Here is a 19,615-nt window from a genome sequence, read left to right on the forward strand (position 1 = left end):
ATTGTGCAGCTTATCTCACCACCTGTAGTTATTTAGGTGAAAGCTCCAAAATGCTTGCCTAATATGTCTGTTTATCCAAAAGGAAGTAAAAAGGGAGAGCTAGAAAGATAGCATTGCATCACATTACATGGCAATGCAATGCACAGTTGCTGAAGTTGAACCAAAATGAGCTTGTAATCTGGCTTCTGCAACTTTGAACATGAAAAATCCAATGAGGAGAAGAAAAGCAAAGCCAAAGAGTCCATCCCAAAATCCGACAAACAAGCAAAATGAACAAAAAACATTGAATTCAATTCTTTCTGATTTTAGAAACTGCATTAAAGAAGGGGTGCACCGGTCCTGGAGATACTGCAATACCAGGTCAATGCGTGGAGTGGACAGAGCAAGCTCTTTTTCCATCTCCCTGTTCTAAAAATCCATTTAATATATGGTCCCCAGATAGGGGACGTATCAGATATTAAACTGATAAGAACAGATACTACACTTGATCTTAGCCAAAAGGCCGAGAAGCGATAACCAGAATTGGTTTCAAACTACGGAGCCACCCAAGGATCCTGAAAAGTCCATTTGTGGAGATGAGCTCCTGGACTCCCGTTAAGAAGACATGTTGTCAACCTCTAGATCCCTTACATGCCTGCACTTTTCGGCTTGCTGCTGCTGCAATCCACGCGTTTTAGATCTGCATAACTCCACCTCTTTAAACACAGCACCTTCACCCCCTACTGTTCCCACCCGCCTCAACACCGATGGAAGGGAGGAGAACCAATTAAGGCGGGGGGTGGGGTGGAACGAGCAGCTGTCTACCCTTAGCAGGAGGGCTCCTGATTACATACCTCTCCTGCTGCTGCTGCTGCTGGCTGTCCAGCAGCAGACTGAAGGTGGCTGCTGCTGTGCACAGGTATATAAAGGCTCAGAGCCTATTATGACACGCGCAGCCAGCGTTCCATTGCCACATTCCATCTACTGCAGGCAGGATACCTGGCTGGCTGAATGTCGCTGAGAAGCTCACAGAGACCGCCATAAGCAACAGTTTAACAGAATGCCACAGACTAATCAACCAAACTTTTTGGGTTGGGTTCTCTTTTATAGTCTGCAGGCATTAAATGAAAGAAGTCAGTGTTCCAGCAGAAGGAGACAACGTTTCAGAAAAGGCATTGTAGCAAACCAAAAAAGAAATTTTAAGCGCAGCAGAGTAACCAGCGCACATACCTGTTAGCTCAGGTGAGTTTAAAAGGCTGCTGTTGATAACAAGGGCATTTGCTAAATAGATGGTGTGTGTGCAACAATATACTGAAAGGTCAATTATATTGTGCAGCTTATCTCACCACCTGTAGTTAATTAGGTGAAAGCTCCAAAATGCTTGCCTAATATGTCTGTTTATCCAAAAGGAAGTAAAAAGGGAGAGCTAGAAAGATAGCATTGCATCACATTACATGGCAATGCAATGCACAGTTGCTGAAGTTGAACCAAAATGAGCTTGTAATCTGGCTTCTGCAACTTTGAACATGAAAAATCCAATGAGGAGAAGAAAAGCAAAGCCAAAGAGTCCATCCCAAAATCCGACAAACAAGCAAAATGAACAAAAAACATTGAATTCAATTCTTTCTGATTTTAGAAACTGCATTAAAGAAGGGGTGCACCGGTCCTGGAGATACTGCAATACCAGGTCAATGCGTGGAGTGGACAGAGCAAGCTCTTTTTCCATCTCCCTGTTCTAAAAATCCATTTAATATATGGTCCCCAGATAGGGGACGTATCAGATATTAAACTGATAAGAACAGATACTACACTTGATCTTAGCCAAAAGGCCGAGAAGCGATAACCAGAATTGGTTTCAAACTACGGAGCCACCCAAGGATCCTGAAAAGTCCATTTGTGGAGATGAGCTCCTGGACTCCCGTTAAGAAGACATGTTGTCAACCTCTAGATCCCTTACATGCCTGCACTTTTCGGCTTGCTGCTGCTGCAATCCACGCGTTTTAGATCTGCATAACTCCACCTCTTTAAACACAGCACCTTCACCCCCTGCTGTTCCCACCCGCCTCAACACCGTTGGAAGGGAGGAGAACCAATTAAGGCGGGGGGTGGGGTGGAACGAGCAGCTGTCTACCCTTAGCAGGAGGGCTCCTGATTACATACCTCTCCTGCTGCTGCTGCTGCTGGCTGTCCAGCAGCAGACTGAAGGTGGCTGCTGCTGTGCACAGGTATATAAAGGCTCAGAGCCTATTATGACACGCGCAGCCAGCGTTCCATTGCCACATTCCATCTACTGCAGGCAGGATACCTGGCTGGCTGAATGTCGCTGAGAAGCTCACAGAGACCGCCATAAGCAACAGTTTAACAGAATGCCACAGACTAATCAACCAAACTTTTTGGGTTGGGTTCTCTTTTATAGTCTGCAGGCATTAAATGAAAGAAGTCAGTGTTCCAGCAGAAGGAGACAACGTTTCAGAAAAGGCATTGTAGCAAACCAAAAAAGAAATTTTAAGCGCAGCAGAGTAACCAGCGCACATACCTGTTAGCTCAGGTGAGTTTAAAAGGCTGCTGTTGATAACAAGGGCATTTGCTAAATAGATGGTGTGTGTGCAACAATATACTGAAAGGTCAATTATATTGTGCAGCTTATCTCACCACCTGTAGTTATTTAGGTGAAAGCTCCAAAATGCTTGCCTAATATGTCTGTTTATCCAAAAGGAAGTAAAAAGGGAGAGCTAGAAAGATAGCATTGCATCACATTACATGGCAATGCAATGCACAGTTGCTGAAGTTGAACCAAAATGAGCTTGTAATATGGCTTCTGCAACTTTGAACATGAAAAATCCAATGAGGAGAAGAAAAGCAAAGCCAAAGAGTCCATCCCAAAATCCGACAAACAAGCAAAATGAACAAAAAACATTGAATTCAATTCTTTCTGATTTTAGAAACTGCATTAAAGAAGGGGTGCACCGGTCCTGGAGATACTGCAATACCAGGTCAATGCGTGGAGTGGACAGAGCAAGCTCTTTTTCCATCTCCCTGTTCTAAAAATCCATTTAATATATGGTCCCCAGATAGGGGACGTATCAGATATTAAACTGATAAGAACAGATACTACACTTGATCTTAGCCAAAAGGCCGAGAAGCGATAACCAGAATTGGTTTCAAACTACGGAGCCACCCAAGGATCCTGAAAAGTCCATTTGTGGAGATGAGCTCCTGGACTCCCGTTAAGAAGACATGTTGTCAACCTCTAGATCCCTTACATGCCTGCACTTTTCGGCTTGCTGCTGCTGCAATCCACGCGTTTTAGATCTGCATAACTCCACCTCTTTAAACACAGCACCTTCACCCCCTGCTGTTCCCACCCGCCTCAACACCGTTGGAAGGGAGGAGAACCAATTAAGGCGGGGGGTGGGGTGGAACGAGCAGCTGTCTACCCTTAGCAGGAGGGCTCCTGATTACATACCTCTCCTGCTGCTGCTGCTGCTGGCTGTCCAGCAGCAGACTGAAGGTGGCTGCTGCTGTGCACAGGTATATAAAGGCTCAGAGCCTATTATGACACGCGCAGCCAGCGTTCCATTGCCACATTCCATCTACTGCAGGCAGGATACCTGGCTGGCTGAATGTCGCTGAGAAGCTCACAGAGACCGCCATAAGCAACAGTTTAACAGAATGCCACAGACTAATCAACCAAACTTTTTGGGTTGGGTTCTCTTTTATAGTCTGCAGGCATTAAATGAAAGAAGTCAGTGTTCCAGCAGAAGGAGACAACGTTTCAGAAAAGGCATTGTAGCAAACCAAAAAAGAAATTTTAAGCGCAGCAGAGTAACCAGCGCACATACCTGTTAGCTCAGGTGAGTTTAAAAGGCTGCTGTTGATAACAAGGGCATTTGCTAAATAGATGGTGTGTGTGCAACAATATACTGAAAGGTCAATTATATTGTGCAGCTTATCTCACCACCTGTAGTTATTTAGGTGAAAGCTCCAAAATGCTTGCCTAATATGTCTGTTTATCCAAAAGGAAGTAAAAAGGGAGAGCTAGAAAGATAGCATTGCATCACATTACATGGCAATGCAATGCACAGTTGCTGAAGTTGAACCAAAATGAGCTTGTAATCTGGCTTCTGCAACTTTGAACATGAAAAATCCAATGAGGAGAAGAAAAGCAAAGCCAAAGAGTCCATCCCAAAATCCGACAAACAAGCAAAATGAACAAAAAACATTGAATTCAATTCTTTCTGATTTTAGAAACTGCATTAAAGAAGGGGTGCACCGGTCCTGGAGATACTGCAATACCAGGTCAATGCGTGGAGTGGACAGAGCAAGCTCTTTTTCCATCTCCCTGTTCTAAAAATCCATTTAATATATGGTCCCCAGATAGGGGACGTATCAGATATTAAACTGATAAGAACAGATACTACACTTGATCTTAGCCAAAAGGCCGAGAAGCGATAACCAGAATTGGTTTCAAACTACGGAGCCACCCAAGGATCCTGAAAAGTCCATTTGTGGAGATGAGCTCCTGGACTCCCGTTAAGAAGACATGTTGTCAACCTCTAGATCCCTTACATGCCTGCACTTTTCGGCTTGCTGCTGCTGCAATCCACGCGTTTTAGATCTGCATAACTCCACCTCTTTAAACACAGCACCTTCACCCCCTGCTGTTCCCACCCGCCTCAACACCGTTGGAAGGGAGGAGAACCAATTAAGGCGGGGGGTGGGGTGGAACGAGCAGCTGTCTACCCTTAGCAGGAGGGCTCCTGATTACATACCTCTCCTGCTGCTGCTGCTGCTGGCTGTCCAGCAGCAGACTGAAGGTGGCTGCTGCTGTGCACAGGTATATAAAGGCTCAGAGCCTATTATGACACGCGCAGCCAGCGTTCCATTGCCACATTCCATCTACTGCAGGCAGGATACCTGGCTGGCTGAATGTCGCTGAGAAGCTCACAGAGACCGCCATAAGCAACAGTTTAACAGAATGCCACAGACTAATCAACCAAACTTTTTGGGTTGGGTTCTCTTTTATAGTCTGCAGGCATTAAATGAAAGAAGTCAGTGTTCCAGCAGAAGGAGACAACGTTTCAGAAAAGGCATTGTAGCAAACCAAAAAAGAAATTTTAAGCGCAGCAGAGTAACCAGCGCACATACCTGTTAGCTCAGGTGAGTTTAAAAGGCTGCTGTTGATAACAAGGGCATTTGCTAAATAGATGGTGTGTGTGCAACAATATACTGAAAGGTCAATTATATTGTGCAGCTTATCTCACCACCTGTAGTTATTTAGGTGAAAGCTCCAAAATGCTTGCCTAATATGTCTGTTTATCCAAAAGGAAGTAAAAAGGGAGAGCTAGAAAGATAGCATTGCATCACATTACATGGCAATGCAATGCACAGTTGCTGAAGTTGAACCAAAATGAGCTTGTAATCTGGCTTCTGCAACTTTGAACATGAAAAATCCAATGAGGAGAAGAAAAGCAAAGCCAAAGAGTCCATCCCAAAATCCGACAAACAAGCAAAATGAACAAAAAACATTGAATTCAATTCTTTCTGATTTTAGAAACTGCATTAAAGAAGGGGTGCACCGGTCCTGGAGATACTGCAATACCAGGTCAATGCGTGGAGTGGACAGAGCAAGCTCTTTTTCCATCTCCCTGTTCTAAAAATCCATTTAATATATGGTCCCCAGATAGGGGACGTATCAGATATTAAACTGATAAGAACAGATCCGTTTTCAAACAAGCTTTATTTAAATCAGACATACATCATAAATTACAAACAAATCACAAAGACTTGAATAAAATATGACATAAAACAAATACAAGGTCAGATTTAAAAAGCGCATAAAAGCATAAAAATCATAAAACACAGTTTTGCATATAATTTGCATAAATAAATACATATGTCAAATGCAAACACCATAGCTTTTTAACTTTATCTTTTTACAATCAGGTAGTATGAAAACTTTTCACAAAGAACATATCCGATACAATATTTGAAACAAATCACAAATACTGAAATAAAATATGACATAAAACTAATACAGAGTCAGAATTAAAATGCACTTAAAAGCATAAAAAGCATAAAACACAGTTTTGCATATAATTTACATAAATAAATACATATTCCAAATTTGCAAACACCATAGCTTTTTTGCTTCATTGATTCCCATCTTTTTACAATCTCTCAGGTAGTATGTAAACATTTCACAAAGAGCAAGCCCAATACAATCTTTGACAGGAATAAATTCACGTTTAAACAATAATATATTGCGCACTTTCCATAAAGCTTCTTTTAAACAGTTTATTATAAGCCATGCGACTCGTGCTTGTTTCATGGTTGGGCATTTAATTATCCCATATATTATAATGTCACAATTAAGGGTTTGTATACCACATATCCATTTTAGGAGGGTGCCCACCGTCTGCCATAGCTCTTGTGCGTAGGGGCAATCCCACAGTAAATGAAACACTGACTCGTTTGGGGCGCATCTTTCTCTGGGACATCTAGCACTAGCCACCAGCCCCCTATGATGCTGAAAAGCTCTCGTAGGGAGACATTGGTGAACAACCTGCCAAGCTAAATCCTTTTGTGAGTTGCTAAGTGCAGGACAGGCCACGTTGTTCCACACCAGGCGGCACCTGGAGATGGAAAAATTAGACACATCCTCCATCTCCTCATGTCCCTTACAAATAACTGTTAACTTACGTTGATCAAATAAAAGCTGACGATCAACTTGGGTCAGATCATATTCTGAAATGACCTTCTCCAAGATCTTGTAATGCTTAGGGGGAGATAAGAGAAAAGGACAATTAACAGTCATACTGAAGTTCAACTTTCGGAAAAGAAACCCAGTTGTATATCTAAGAAAACAAGAGAAAGCCCCAACATTATTCAAGCTTTTGCAACAAAATACAAAAAACTTGATAAATAAAAACAATTTTAAATCAGGGAACCCTTTACCCCCATTTTTCTTGCTTTTACATACCACCTCCCTCCTCAATTTCTCCATTTTGGATCCCCACAGAAAATAAAACATGGGCTTCATAAGTCTTTTAAGATACAGAGAATTAGGGGGAAAAACCATAGCGGCATACAAAATGATAGGAAGCAAAACCATTTTAATTACAAGAATCTTGCCCTCCATTGTTAGTTTTCGAGTTTGCCATAAAGAGATCTTCTGATTTAATTTATTCAAAACCAAATCCCAGTTTTCAATACCATCATTAGCAGGATTAAACAAGACACCCAGGATCTTGATTCCTACTGTTTGTGTGGGAACCCTAGGCGGATCTGACTCCCATTGACCCATAATCATACAGTCACATTTATTTATATTCAACTTAAACCCAGACCCAGCACTAAAAATTTCAGTAATTAGAATTGCTCTGTTAATAGATGCTGAGCTAGTGCCATATACAGATATGTCATCCATATATCCAATGGCTTTAACTTGTTGTCCACCCCCACCCGGAATAAAAATGTCCCTAACCACCTTGTCCCGACGCAGCAGGCACAACAGTGGCTCAATGGAGCAGACAAATAAAAGTGGGGACATGGGGCAACCTTGTTTAACACCGGAAAGAAGCTCCACCTCTCTAGTTAAAAAACCATTGACTAAAATCCGGGCAGATGACTGTTTGTATAAAAGCGCAATTTTCTGAATAAAAGAATCAGGGAACCCCATCTTTCCCATAACTTTAAAAAGATAAAAGTGGGAGACCCTATCAAACGCTTTCATAAAATCCAAAGATAAAATAGCTAGTGGCTGTTTTCTATCTTTTTGAAACCAGATAAGATCACGAATTAGGTTTAGATGCTCCCAGATTGATCTCCCGGGGACACCACAAACCTGATCTGGATGAATTACATTTTTAATAACTGCTTTAAGACGACCAGCAACAACTTTAGCTAAAATCTTGTAGTCTGTATTTAATAGTGAAATAGGCCTCCAATTCTCCAACTTTGATTTATCACCTTTCTTAAAAATTATTGTAATCATACTTTTACGCCATGAATATGGTAATAAATCAGCCTTAGAGGCTTCACAAACTACTTGTATAAAATCCTCCTTAATTAGATCCCAAAAGCAAAGATAAAATTCAATAGGAAGGCCATCTGATCCAGGAGCCTTACCTTTATTAAAACTCTTAAGGGTCTCTTCAATTTCACTGGGTAAAAGTTCTTTAGCTAAAAAAATCTGGTCATCTTTATTTAAAAACTGGGATAAAACATTAAGATTCTCTGTAAAAGCAGGTTCATCAACATTTTTAATACTAAAAAGATCTCTATAAAAATTAGCAGTATGCTCTAAAATGCTCTCAGTGGAAGATTGTCCTTCTAGCTCAGTAATCACTTGTTTTTTGTCACTCATTTTTTTAAAGAAGAACCTTGAGCAGGTCTCACCCTCTTCCAAATATTTCACACGGGCATTAAATATAATTTCTTTACCCTTTTGTTCCAGGAATTTTTGGATTTCTGTCTGGATCTTGGCAATCTCACCATCCACACCAGGCACTCCCCACCCCTTAAGCTTATGGAGAGTTTGCATCCTGACATTAAAATCTTTAAAACATTTCCTTTTTTCACGTGCCTTCCTTTTACCAATTTTAATAAAAAATTCTTTAATACGGGTTTTAACACACTCCCACCACCCCAACATACTCTGATTTGGGTGTTTCCGTCTTCTCCAACTCTCATACTTTGCATAAAACTCCGCCCTTACCAGTTCGTCTTCTAATAAGAGCACATTCAATTTCCACATACCTTTTCCAACTTTTGCTTCCTGTGGAGTTTGCAATACATTGTATAGTAATACATGATCAGAAAAAATATTTTCTATTAGACCAGCTTTCCTAGGTTTAAAAACATCAGAAGAGGAAAAAATAAAATCAATACGAGATGACATCCCTCTACCCCTCCATGTATGCCCAGGGTCAGTAGGGTAGGACTTTCTCCAAGCATCTAATAATTTGAGGTCCGTTGTCAAATGTTTTAACAGACTGGATGTTTTGTCTGTTCTTCCATTAGTATCTCCTCCACTCCTCCCCTCCCCCAACATGACACAGTTAAAATCCCCTCCCACTATCACAGGGGACAGACCTGATAAAAACAAAGGGATGACATTAAAAAGGGAAGCACGCTCATTTTTCTCTGGGGATGCATAAACATTAATAAGACGACAGGTAAAACCATTTAAAATAACATGAGTTGATAAGGCACGACCTGGAACTATTTCAGTGATGGATAAAACATTAACATTTTGACATTTGAATAAAATCCCAACCCCGGCAGCTTTATTTTCATTGGACCCTGACCAAATAGAGGGTCCTGCTGACCAGTCCATTTTTAAGTTGGGGTATGACAAATCGTGATCAATACCGCATTCTTGCAGGAAAAAAATGTCAAAGTTCAGAGTCAGTAACCAAGCAAACAAAGCAGCCCGTCTAACAGGGCTCTTTAGGCTTCTCACATTTAGTGAGGCAACATGGATTTCTGCCATGTTAGGTGTTTTTTATTGATTCATTATACTCTGAATCTGAATCAATAATTTGTGACAGAGAAGGTGAAGGAAGGGATGACACAGTTCGTAAACTGTCCGTTTCATCTGAGTCCGTGAAATCCTCAATTAAGTTAGTCCCCTCTGGGCTGAGAATTTTTGCAGCACTAGATAGAAAGACTTTACGGGACATCTGAGGCAGGTTATGCTCCTCCTGTGCCTCTTCACGACTTCTCTTACCACTGGCGCTGAGATCCATCCGATCCTCCGAATCCACCCGATCCTCACCAGGCACTGCAGCAGGTGGAATACCCGCAGACCCTCCAGGAGCACCAAGGGACATCATCTCCGGAGCAGGATGACCATCAGGACCAGCAACAGGTTCACCAACCACTGCACGACCTCTATCATCCAGGCAGGCAACAGGACATCCATCAGGAATGGTTCCAGGACATCCATCTGGACTGGCATCAGGACATCCATCTGGACTGGCATCAGGACATCCATCTGGACTGGCATCAGGGCATCCATCTGGGTTGGCATCAGGACATCCATCTGGATTGGCATCAGGGCATCCGTCTGGATTGGCATCAGGGCATCCATCTGGATTGGCATCAGGGCATCCGTCTGGACTGGCATCAGGGCAGACATCTGGTCCAACATCTGTGCTGGCATCAGCAGGGGTATCTGGATGGACATCTGGATTGGTACCAACAGCTCCAGATTTTCGCCTCTTTTTTGGTTCCCTCTCATTTCCGCTCTGAGAAGGTGCCATCTCCCCACCAGGTGAAACCTGGACCCCTGCAGGAGTAGGCAAAGGCGTGACCTCGGCTACAGAGGCCGGGTTTTTCCGCAAAGGTACCGACTGAGCATCGACTGAGTCAGACTGTTTTTGACCTTTAGTAATGTCCACAAAGCTTTTTCTGGGGTCACCCGGGCTGACCCTGCTGGCATCAGCAGGAACTCCTGCGGAACTAGCCGCAGGCGCCCGAGAGCCACCACGAGACCTTGTCCGCATCGGACAATTACTGAACAGGTGAGTAGACATTCCGCACCCACTGCAGGTCTTACTGTTCTTACAGTCCTTTGAGGCATGACCCCATTGTCCACAATTGTGGCACTGACTCATCCGCTCGTTCTTACAATCGCTCTGTATGTGACCAAGGTCACCACACCTACGACACCTGAATGGTTGTCCATCATAGAAGAGGTAGCCATGGTCTCTTCCCAGCACCACTGTGGAGGGGGGGTGCATAAGGCCTTCTACACCCCCAGGGTCAAGTCTGAAGCGTACCATAAAGCGTCGTTTCCCATTCCAGAAACCGCTCCGACCTTTGACGTTCCCCGTAAATCTGACAGATGTACAATATCTGCTCAGAAAAAGCTCAATATCATCTGTGGACACATGGGGGTTAAACATGTATACCACAAGGGGAACGTCAACTCCGCCATATAGACCCGTAAAAATCACTCCGTCCAACAGCTTGCTGTTGCGGTGGCCCTTAACGCATTCGTAAAAGTGCTGGCAGGCAACCTTGGTCGAGAACGTGAGAATATATGTACTCTGCCCCTTCTCCTGCAGGCAGTAAACATCATGATCTTTCACGTTCAACAGATCTCTCAAAACCTGTACATAGAACTCACGGGGGTTGTCATATCCGACATGGTTTGCTGGAACCTCGATACGCACCGAGTTCCTGATCTGGCCGGAGCCAGTGGAAAATTGAAATGAACAAGGCATCTCACCAAAGTGGCAAAGGCTTACCGTCACTACGGGCTCGGCCTTTCGCCTGGGGATCGCAACTTGTTGCCCGGGGACTAAGCCAGCTCCCTAATAGCAGCAGGGGGGTGAAGTCCCACCAAAAGGTGAGACGATCCCCCCAGGCCAAGGAGCCGGGTACCCCGGGCACCTCTCAGCCAAGACCAAGGCAGCAACCGTTAGATCACTGCACCTGATCTCAGCCAAAAGGCCGAGAAGCGATAACCAGAATTGGTTTCAAACTACGGAGCCACCCAAGGATCCTGAAAAGTCCATTTGTGGAGATGAGCTCCTGGACTCCCGTTAAGAAGACATGTTGTCAACCTCTAGATCCCTTACATGCCTGCACTTTTCGGCTTGCTGCTGCTGCAATCCACGCGTTTTAGATCTGCATAACTCCACCTCTTTAAACACAGCACCTTCACCCCCTGCTGTTCCCACCCGCCTCAACACCGTTGGAAGGGAGGAGAACCAATTAAGGCGGGGGGTGGGGTGGAACGAGCAGCTGTCTACCCTTAGCAGGAGGGCTCCTGATTACATACCTCTCCTGCTGCTGCTGCTGCTGGCTGTCCAGCAGCAGACTGAAGGTGGCTGCTGCTGTGCACAGGTATATAAAGGCTCAGAGCCTATTATGACACGCGCAGCCAGCGTTCCATTGCCACATTCCATCTACTGCAGGCAGGATACCTGGCTGGCTGAATGTCGCTGAGAAGCTCACAGAGACCGCCATAAGCAACAGTTTAACAGAATGCCACAGACTAATCAACCAAACTTTTTGGGTTGGGTTCTCTTTTATAGTCTGCAGGCATTAAATGAAAGAAGTCAGTGTTCCAGCAGAAGGAGACAACGTTTCAGAAAAGGCATTGTAGCAAACCAAAAAAGAAATTTTAAGCGCAGCAGAGTAACCAGCGCACATACCTGTTAGCTCAGGTGAGTTTAAAAGGCTGCTGTTGATAACAAGGGCATTTGCTAAATAGATGGTGTGTGTGCAACAATATACTGAAAGGTCAATTATATTGTGCAGCTTATCTCACCACCTGTAGTTATTTAGGTGAAAGCTCCAAAATGCTTGCCTAATATGTCTGTTTATCCAAAAGGAAGTAAAAAGGGAGAGCTAGAAAGATAGCATTGCATCACATTACATGGCAATGCAATGCACAGTTGCTGAAGTTGAACCAAAATGAGCTTGTAATCTGGCTTCTGCAACTTTGAACATGAAAAATCCAATGAGGAGAAGAAAAGCAAAGCCAAAGAGTCCATCCCAAAATCCGACAAACAAGCAAAATGAACAAAAAACATTGAATTCAATTCTTTCTGATTTTAGAAACTGCATTAAAGAAGGGGTGCACCGGTCCTGGAGATACTGCAATACCAGGTCAATGCGTGGAGTGGACAGAGCAAGCTCTTTTTCCATCTCCCTGTTCTAAAAATCCATTTAATATATGGTCCCCAGATAGGGGACGTATCAGATATTAAACTGATAAGAACAGATACTACACTTGATCTTAGCCAAAAGGCCGAGAAGCGATAACCAGAATTGGTTTCAAACTACGGAGCCACCCAAGGATCCTGAAAAGTCCATTTGTGGAGATGAGCTCCTGGACTCCCGTTAAGAAGACATGTTGTCAACCTCTAGATCCCTTACATGCCTGCACTTTTCGGCTTGCTGCTGCTGCAATCCACGCGTTTTAGATCTGCATAACTCCACCTCTTTAAACACAGCACCTTCACCCCCTGCTGTTCCCACCCGCCTCAACACCGTTGGAAGGGAGGAGAACCAATTAAGGCGGGGGGTGGGGTGGAACGAGCAGCTGTCTACCCTTAGCAGGAGGGCTCCTGATTACATACCTCTCCTGCTGCTGCTGCTGCTGGCTGTCCAGCAGCAGACTGAAGGTGGCTGCTGCTGTGCACAGGTATATAAAGGCTCAGAGCCTATTATGACACGCGCAGCCAGCGTTCCATTGCCACATTCCATCTACTGCAGGCAGGATACCTGGCTGGCTGAATGTCGCTGAGAAGCTCACAGAGACCGCCATAAGCAACAGTTTAACAGAATGCCACAGACTAATCAACCAAACTTTTTGGGTTGGGTTCTCTTTTATAGTCTGCAGGCATTAAATGAAAGAAGTCAGTGTTCCAGCAGAAGGAGACAACGTTTCAGAAAAGGCATTGTAGCAAACCAAAAAAGAAATTTTAAGCGCAGCAGAGTAACCAGCGCACATACCTGTTAGCTCAGGTGAGTTTAAAAGGCTGCTGTTGATAACAAGGGCATTTGCTAAATAGATGGTGTGTGTGCAACAATATACTGAAAGGTCAATTATATTGTGCAGCTTATCTCACCACCTGTAGTTATTTAGGTGAAAGCTCCAAAATGCTTGCCTAATATGTCTGTTTATCCAAAAGGAAGTAAAAAGGGAGAGCTAGAAAGATAGCATTGCATCACATTACATGGCAATGCAATGCACAGTTGCTGAAGTTGAACCAAAATGAGCTTGTAATCTGGCTTCTGCAACTTTGAACATGAAAAATCCAATGAGGAGAAGAAAAGCAAAGCCAAAGAGTCCATCCCAAAATCCGACAAACAAGCAAAATGAACAAAAAACATTGAATTCAATTCTTTCTGATTTTAGAAACTGCATTAAAGAAGGGGTGCACCGGTCCTGGAGATACTGCAATACCAGGTCAATGCGTGGAGTGGACAGAGCAAGCTCTTTTTCCATCTCCCTGTTCTAAAAATCCATTTAATATATGGTCCCCAGATAGGGGACGTATCAGATATTAAACTGATAAGAACAGATACTACACTTGATCTTAGCCAAAAGGCCGAGAAGCGATAACCAGAATTGGTTTCAAACTACGGAGCCACCCAAGGATCCTGAAAAGTCCATTTGTGGAGATGAGCTCCTGGACTCCCGTTAAGAAGACATGTTGTCAACCTCTAGATCCCTTACATGCCTGCACTTTTCGGCTTGCTGCTGCTGCAATCCACGCGTTTTAGATCTGCATAACTCCACCTCTTTAAACACAGCACCTTCACCCCCTGCTGTTCCCACCCGCCTCAACACCGTTGGAAGGGAGGAGAACCAATTAAGGCGGGGGGTGGGGTGGAACGAGCAGCTGTCTACCCTTAGCAGGAGGGCTCCTGATTACATACCTCTCCTGCTGCTGCTGCTGCTGGCTGTCCAGCAGCAGACTGAAGGTGGCTGCTGCTGTGCACAGGTATATAAAGGCTCAGAGCCTATTATGACACGCGCAGCCAGCGTTCCATTGCCACATTCCATCTACTGCAGGCAGGATACCTGGCTGGCTGAATGTCGCTGAGAAGCTCACAGAGACCGCCATAAGCAACAGTTTAACAGAATGCCACAGACTAATCAACCAAACTTTTTGGGTTGGGTTCTCTTTTATAGTCTGCAGGCATTAAATGAAAGAAGTCAGTGTTCCAGCAGAAGGAGACAACGTTTCAGAAAAGGCATTGTAGCAAACCAAAAAAGAAATTTTAAGCGCAGCAGAGTAACCAGCGCACATACCTGTTAGCTCAGGTGAGTTTAAAAGGCTGCTGTTGATAACAAGGGCATTTGCTAAATAGATGGTGTGTGTGCAACAATATACTGAAAGGTCAATTATATTGTGCAGCTTATCTCCCCACCTGTAGTTATTTAGGTGAAAGCTCCAAAATGCTTGCCTAATATGTCTGTTTATCCAAAAGGAAGTAAAAAGGGAGAGCTAGAAAGATAGCATTGCATCACATTACATGGCAATGCAATGCACAGTTGCTGAAGTTGAACCAAAATGAGCTTGTAATCTGGCTTCTGCAACTTTGAACATGAAAAATCCAATGAGGAGAAGAAAAGCAAAGCCAAAGAGTCCATCCCAAAATCCGACAAACAAGCAAAATGAACAAAAAACATTGAATTCAATTCTTTCTGATTTTAGAAACTGCATTAAAGAAGGGGTGCACCGGTCCTGGAGATACTGCAATACCAGGTCAATGCGTGGAGTGGACAGAGCAAGCTCTTTTTCCATCTCCCTGTTCTAAAAATCCATTTAATATATGGTCCCCAGATAGGGGACGTATCAGATATTAAACTGATAAGAACAGATACTACACTTGATCTTAGCCAAAAGGCCGAGAAGCGATAACCAGAATTGGTTTCAAACTACGGAGCCACCCAAGGATCCTGAAAAGTCCATTTGTGGAGATGAGCTCCTGGACTCCCGTTAAGAAGACATGTTGTCAACCTCTAGATCCCTTACATGCCTGCACTTTTCGGCTTGCTGCTGCTGCAATCCACGCGTTTTAGATCTGCATAACTCCACCTCTTTAAACACAGCACCTTCACCCCCTGCTGTTCCCACCCGCCTCAACACCGTTGGAAGGGAGGAGAACCAATTAAGGCGGGGGGTGGGGTGGAACGAGCAGCTGTCTACCCTTAGCAGGAGGGCTCCTGATTACATACCTCTCCTGCTGCTGCTGCTGCTGGCTGTCCAGCAGCAGACTGAAGGTGGCTGCTGCTGTGCACAGGTATATAAAGGCTCAGAGCCTATTATGACACGCGCAGCCAGCGTTCCATTGCCACATTCCATCTACTGCAGGCAGGATACCTGGCTGGCTGAATGTCGCTGAGAAGCTCACAGAGACCGCCATAAGCAACAGTTTAACAGAATGCCACAGACTAATCAACCAAACTTTTTGGGTTGGGTTCTCTTTTATAGTCTGCAGGCATTAAATGAAAGAAGTCAGTGTTCCAGCAGAAGGAGACAACGTTTCAGAAAAGGCATTGTAGCAAACCAAAAAAGAAATTTTAAGCGCAGCAGAGTAACCAGCGCACATACCTGTTAGCTCAGGTGAGTTTAAAAGGCTGCTGTTGATAACAAGGGCATTTGCTAAATAGATGGTGTGTGTGCAACAATATACTGAAAGGTCAATTATATTGTGCAGCTTATCTCACCACCTGTAGTTATTTAGGTGAAAGCTCCAAAATGCTTGCCTAATATGTCTGTTTATCCAAAAGGAAGTAAAAAGGGAGAGCTAGAAAGATAGCATTGCATCACATTACATGGCAATGCAATGCACAGTTGCTGAAGTTGAACCAAAATGAGCTTGTAATCTGGCTTCTGCAACTTTGAACATGAAAAATCCAATGAGGAGAAGAAAAGCAAAGCCAAAGAGTCCATCCCAAAATCCGACAAACAAGCAAAATGAACAAAAAACATTGAATTCAATTCTTTCTGATTTTAGAAACTGCATTAAAGAAGGGGTGCACCGGTCCTGGAGATACTGCAATACCAGGTCAATGCGTGGAGTGGACAGAGCAAGCTCTTTTTCCATCTCCCTGTTCTAAAAATCCATTTAATATATGGTCCCCAGATAGGGGACGTATCAGATATTAAACTGATAAGAACAGATACTACACTTGATCTTAGCCAAAAGGCCGAGAAGCGATAACCAGAATTGGTTTCAAACTACGGAGCCACCCAAGGATCCTGAAAAGTCCATTTGTGGAGATGAGCTCCTGGACTCCCGTTAAGAAGACATGTTGTCAACCTCTAGATCCCTTACATGCCTGCACTTTTCGGCTTGCTGCTGCTGCAATCCACGCGTTTTAGATCTGCATAACTCCACCTCTTTAAACACAGCACCTTCACCCCCTGCTGTTCCCACCCGCCTCAACACCGTTGGAAGGGAGGAGAACCAATTAAGGCGGGGGGTGGGGTGGAACGAGCAGCTGTCTACCCTTAGCAGGAGGGCTCCTGATTACATACCTCTCCTGCTGCTGCTGCTGCTGGCTGTCCAGCAGCAGACTGAAGGTGGCTGCTGCTGTGCACAGGTATATAAAGGCTCAGAGCCTATTATGACACGCGCAGCCAGCGTTCCATTGCCACATTCCATCTACTGCAGGCAGGATACCTGGCTGGCTGAATGTCGCTGAGAAGCTCACAGAGACCGCCATAAGCAACAGTTTAACAGAATGCCACAGACTAATCAACCAAACTTTTTGGGTTGGGTTCTCTTTTATAGTCTGCAGGCATTAAATGAAAGAAGTCAGTGTTCCAGCAGAAGGAGACAACGTTCCAGAAAAGGCATTGTAGCAAACCAAAAAAGAAATTTTAAGCGCAGCAGAGTAACCAGCGCACATACCTGTTAGCTCAGGTGAGTTTAAAAGGCTGCTGTTGATAACAAGGGCATTTGCTAAATAGATGGTGTGTGTGCAACAATATACTGAAAGGTCAATTATATTGTGCAGCTTATCTCACCACCTGTAGTTATTTAGGTGAAAGCTCCAAAATGCTTGCCTAATATGTCTGTTTATCCAAAAGGAAGTAAAAAGGGAGAGCTAGAAAGATAGCATTGCATCACATTACATGGCAATGCAATGCACAGTTGCTGAAGTTGAACCAAAATGAGCTTGTAATCTGGCTTCTGCAACTTTGAACATGAAAAATCCAATGAGGAGAAGAAAAGCAAAGCCAAAGAGTCCATCCCAAAATCCGACAAACAAGCAAAATGAACAAAAAACATTGAATTCAATTCTTTCTGATTTTAGAAACTGCATTAAAGAAGGGGTGCACCGGTCCTGGAGATACTGCAATACCAGGTCAATGCGTGGAGTGGACAGAGCAAGCTCTTTTTCCATCTCCCTGTTCTAAAAATCCATTTAATATATGGTCCCCAGATAGGGGACGTATCAGATATTAAACTGATAAGAACAGATACTACACTTGATCTTAGCCAAAAGGCCGAGAAGCGATAACCAGAATTGGTTTCAAACTACGGAGCCACCCAAGGATCCTGAAAAGTCCATTTGTGGAGATGAGCTCCTGGACTCCCGTTAAGAAGACATGTTGTCAACCTCTAGATCCCTTACATGCCTGCACTTTTCGGCTTGCTGCTGCTGCAATCCACGCGTTTTAGATCTGCATAACTCCACCTCTTTAAACACAGCACCTTCACCCCCTGCTGTTCCCACCCGCCTCAACACCGTTGGAAGGGAGGAGAACCAATTAAGGCGGGGGGTGGGGTGGAACGAGCAGCTGTCTACCCTTAGCAGGAGGGCTCCTGATTACATACCTCTCCTGCTGCTGCTGCTGCTGGCTGTCCAGCAGCAGACTGAAGGTGGCTGCTGCTGTGCACAGGTATATAAAGGCTCAGAGCCTATTATGACACGCGCAGCCAGCGTTCCATTGCCACATTCCATCTACTGCAGGCAGGATACCTGGCTGGCTGAATGTCGCTGAGAAGCTCACAGAGACCGCCATAAGCAACAGTTTAACAGAATGCCACAGACTAATCAACCAAACTTTTTGGGTTGGGTTCTCTTTTATAGTCTGCGGGCATTAAATGAAAGAAGTCAGTGTTCCAGCAGAAGGAGACAACGTTTCAGAAAAGGCATTGTAGCAAACCAAAAAAGAAATTTTAAGCGCAGCAGAGTAACCAGCGCACATACCTGTTAGCTCAGGTGAGTTTAAAAGGCTGCTGTTGATAACAAGGGCATTTGCTAAATAGATGGTGTGTGTGCAACAATATACTGAAAGGTCAATTATATTGTGCAGCTTATCTCACCACCTGTAGTTATTTAGGTGAAAGCTCCAAAATGCTTGCCTAATATGTCTGTTTATCCAAAAGGAAGTAAAAAGGGAGAGCTAGAAAGATAGCATTGCATCACATTACATGGCAATGCAATGCACAGTTGCTGAAGTTGAACCAAAATGAGCTTGTAATCTGGCTTCTGCAACTTTGAACATGAAAAATCCAATGAGGAGAAGAAAAGCAAAGCCAAAGAGTCCATCCCAAAATCCGACAAACAAGCAAAATGAACAAAAAACATTGAATTCAATTCTTTCTGATTTTAGAAACTGCATTAAAGAAGGGGTGCACCGGTCCTGGAGATACTGCAATACCAGGTCAATGCGTGGAGTGGACAGAGCAAGCTCTTTTTCCATCTCCCTGTTCTAAAAATCCATTTAATATATGGTCCCCAGATAGGGGACGTATCAGATATTAAACTGATAAGAACAGATACTACACTTGATCTTAGCCAAAAGGCCGAGAAGCGATAACCAGAATTGGTTTCAAACTACGGAGCCACCCAAGGATCCTGAAAAGTCCATTTGTGGAGATGAGCTCCTGGACTCCCATTAAGAAGACATGTTGTCAACCTCTAGATCCCTTACATGCCTGCACTTTTCGGCTTGCTGCTGCTGCAATCCACGCGTTTTAGATCTGCATAACTCCACCTCTTTAAACACAGCACCTTCACCCCCTGCTGTTCCCACCCGCCTCAACACCGTTGGAAGGGAGGAGAACCAATTAAGGCGGGGGGTGGGGTGGAACGAGCAGCTGTCTACCCTTAGCAGGAGGGCTCCTGATTACATACCTCTCC

At 44.1% G+C, this 19,615-nt stretch overlaps 10 non-coding genes and 1 pseudogene across 10 annotated transcripts; all 11 read right to left on the reverse strand.

Moving 5' to 3' along the window:
• Positions 1 to 323: 323 nt before the first annotated feature.
• Positions 324 to 514, reverse strand: LOC141227676 (U2 spliceosomal RNA). The gene has a single exon (XR_012294661.1). It is a non-coding gene; the product is annotated as a U2 spliceosomal RNA (small nuclear RNA).
• Positions 515 to 1,629: 1,115 nt separating this feature from the next.
• Positions 1,630 to 1,820, reverse strand: LOC141227677 (U2 spliceosomal RNA). Its single transcript, XR_012294662.1, has one exon. It is a non-coding gene; the product is annotated as a U2 spliceosomal RNA (small nuclear RNA).
• A 1,115-nt stretch (positions 1,821 to 2,935) lies between these two features.
• On the reverse strand, positions 2,936 to 3,126 carry LOC141227679 (U2 spliceosomal RNA). The gene has a single exon (XR_012294664.1). It is a non-coding gene; the product is annotated as a U2 spliceosomal RNA (small nuclear RNA).
• Positions 3,127 to 4,241: 1,115 nt separating this feature from the next.
• On the reverse strand, positions 4,242 to 4,432 carry LOC141227680 (U2 spliceosomal RNA). The gene has a single exon (XR_012294665.1). It is a non-coding gene; the product is annotated as a U2 spliceosomal RNA (small nuclear RNA).
• A 1,115-nt stretch (positions 4,433 to 5,547) lies between these two features.
• On the reverse strand, positions 5,548 to 5,720 carry LOC141227204 (U2 spliceosomal RNA; annotated as a pseudogene).
• Positions 5,721 to 12,569: 6,849 nt separating this feature from the next.
• On the reverse strand, positions 12,570 to 12,760 carry LOC141227682 (U2 spliceosomal RNA). Its single transcript, XR_012294666.1, has one exon. It is a non-coding gene; the product is annotated as a U2 spliceosomal RNA (small nuclear RNA).
• Positions 12,761 to 13,875: 1,115 nt separating this feature from the next.
• Positions 13,876 to 14,066, reverse strand: LOC141227683 (U2 spliceosomal RNA). The gene has a single exon (XR_012294667.1). It is a non-coding gene; the product is annotated as a U2 spliceosomal RNA (small nuclear RNA).
• A 1,115-nt stretch (positions 14,067 to 15,181) lies between these two features.
• Positions 15,182 to 15,372, reverse strand: LOC141227684 (U2 spliceosomal RNA). Its single transcript, XR_012294668.1, has one exon. It is a non-coding gene; the product is annotated as a U2 spliceosomal RNA (small nuclear RNA).
• Positions 15,373 to 16,487: 1,115 nt separating this feature from the next.
• Positions 16,488 to 16,678, reverse strand: LOC141227685 (U2 spliceosomal RNA). Its single transcript, XR_012294669.1, has one exon. It is a non-coding gene; the product is annotated as a U2 spliceosomal RNA (small nuclear RNA).
• A 1,115-nt stretch (positions 16,679 to 17,793) lies between these two features.
• On the reverse strand, positions 17,794 to 17,984 carry LOC141227686 (U2 spliceosomal RNA). The gene has a single exon (XR_012294670.1). It is a non-coding gene; the product is annotated as a U2 spliceosomal RNA (small nuclear RNA).
• A 1,115-nt stretch (positions 17,985 to 19,099) lies between these two features.
• LOC141227687 (U2 spliceosomal RNA) lies at positions 19,100 to 19,290 on the reverse strand. Its single transcript, XR_012294671.1, has one exon. It is a non-coding gene; the product is annotated as a U2 spliceosomal RNA (small nuclear RNA).
• Between the last annotated feature and the right edge of the window lie 325 nt (positions 19,291 to 19,615).

Source organism: Phyllobates terribilis, unplaced genomic scaffold, assembly GCF_046119375.1.
Source record: "Phyllobates terribilis strain yellow unplaced genomic scaffold, ASM4611937v1 Scaffold_416__1_contigs__length_1633014, whole genome shotgun sequence".
NCBI classification, from domain to species: Eukaryota; Metazoa; Chordata; class Amphibia; order Anura; family Dendrobatidae; genus Phyllobates; species Phyllobates terribilis.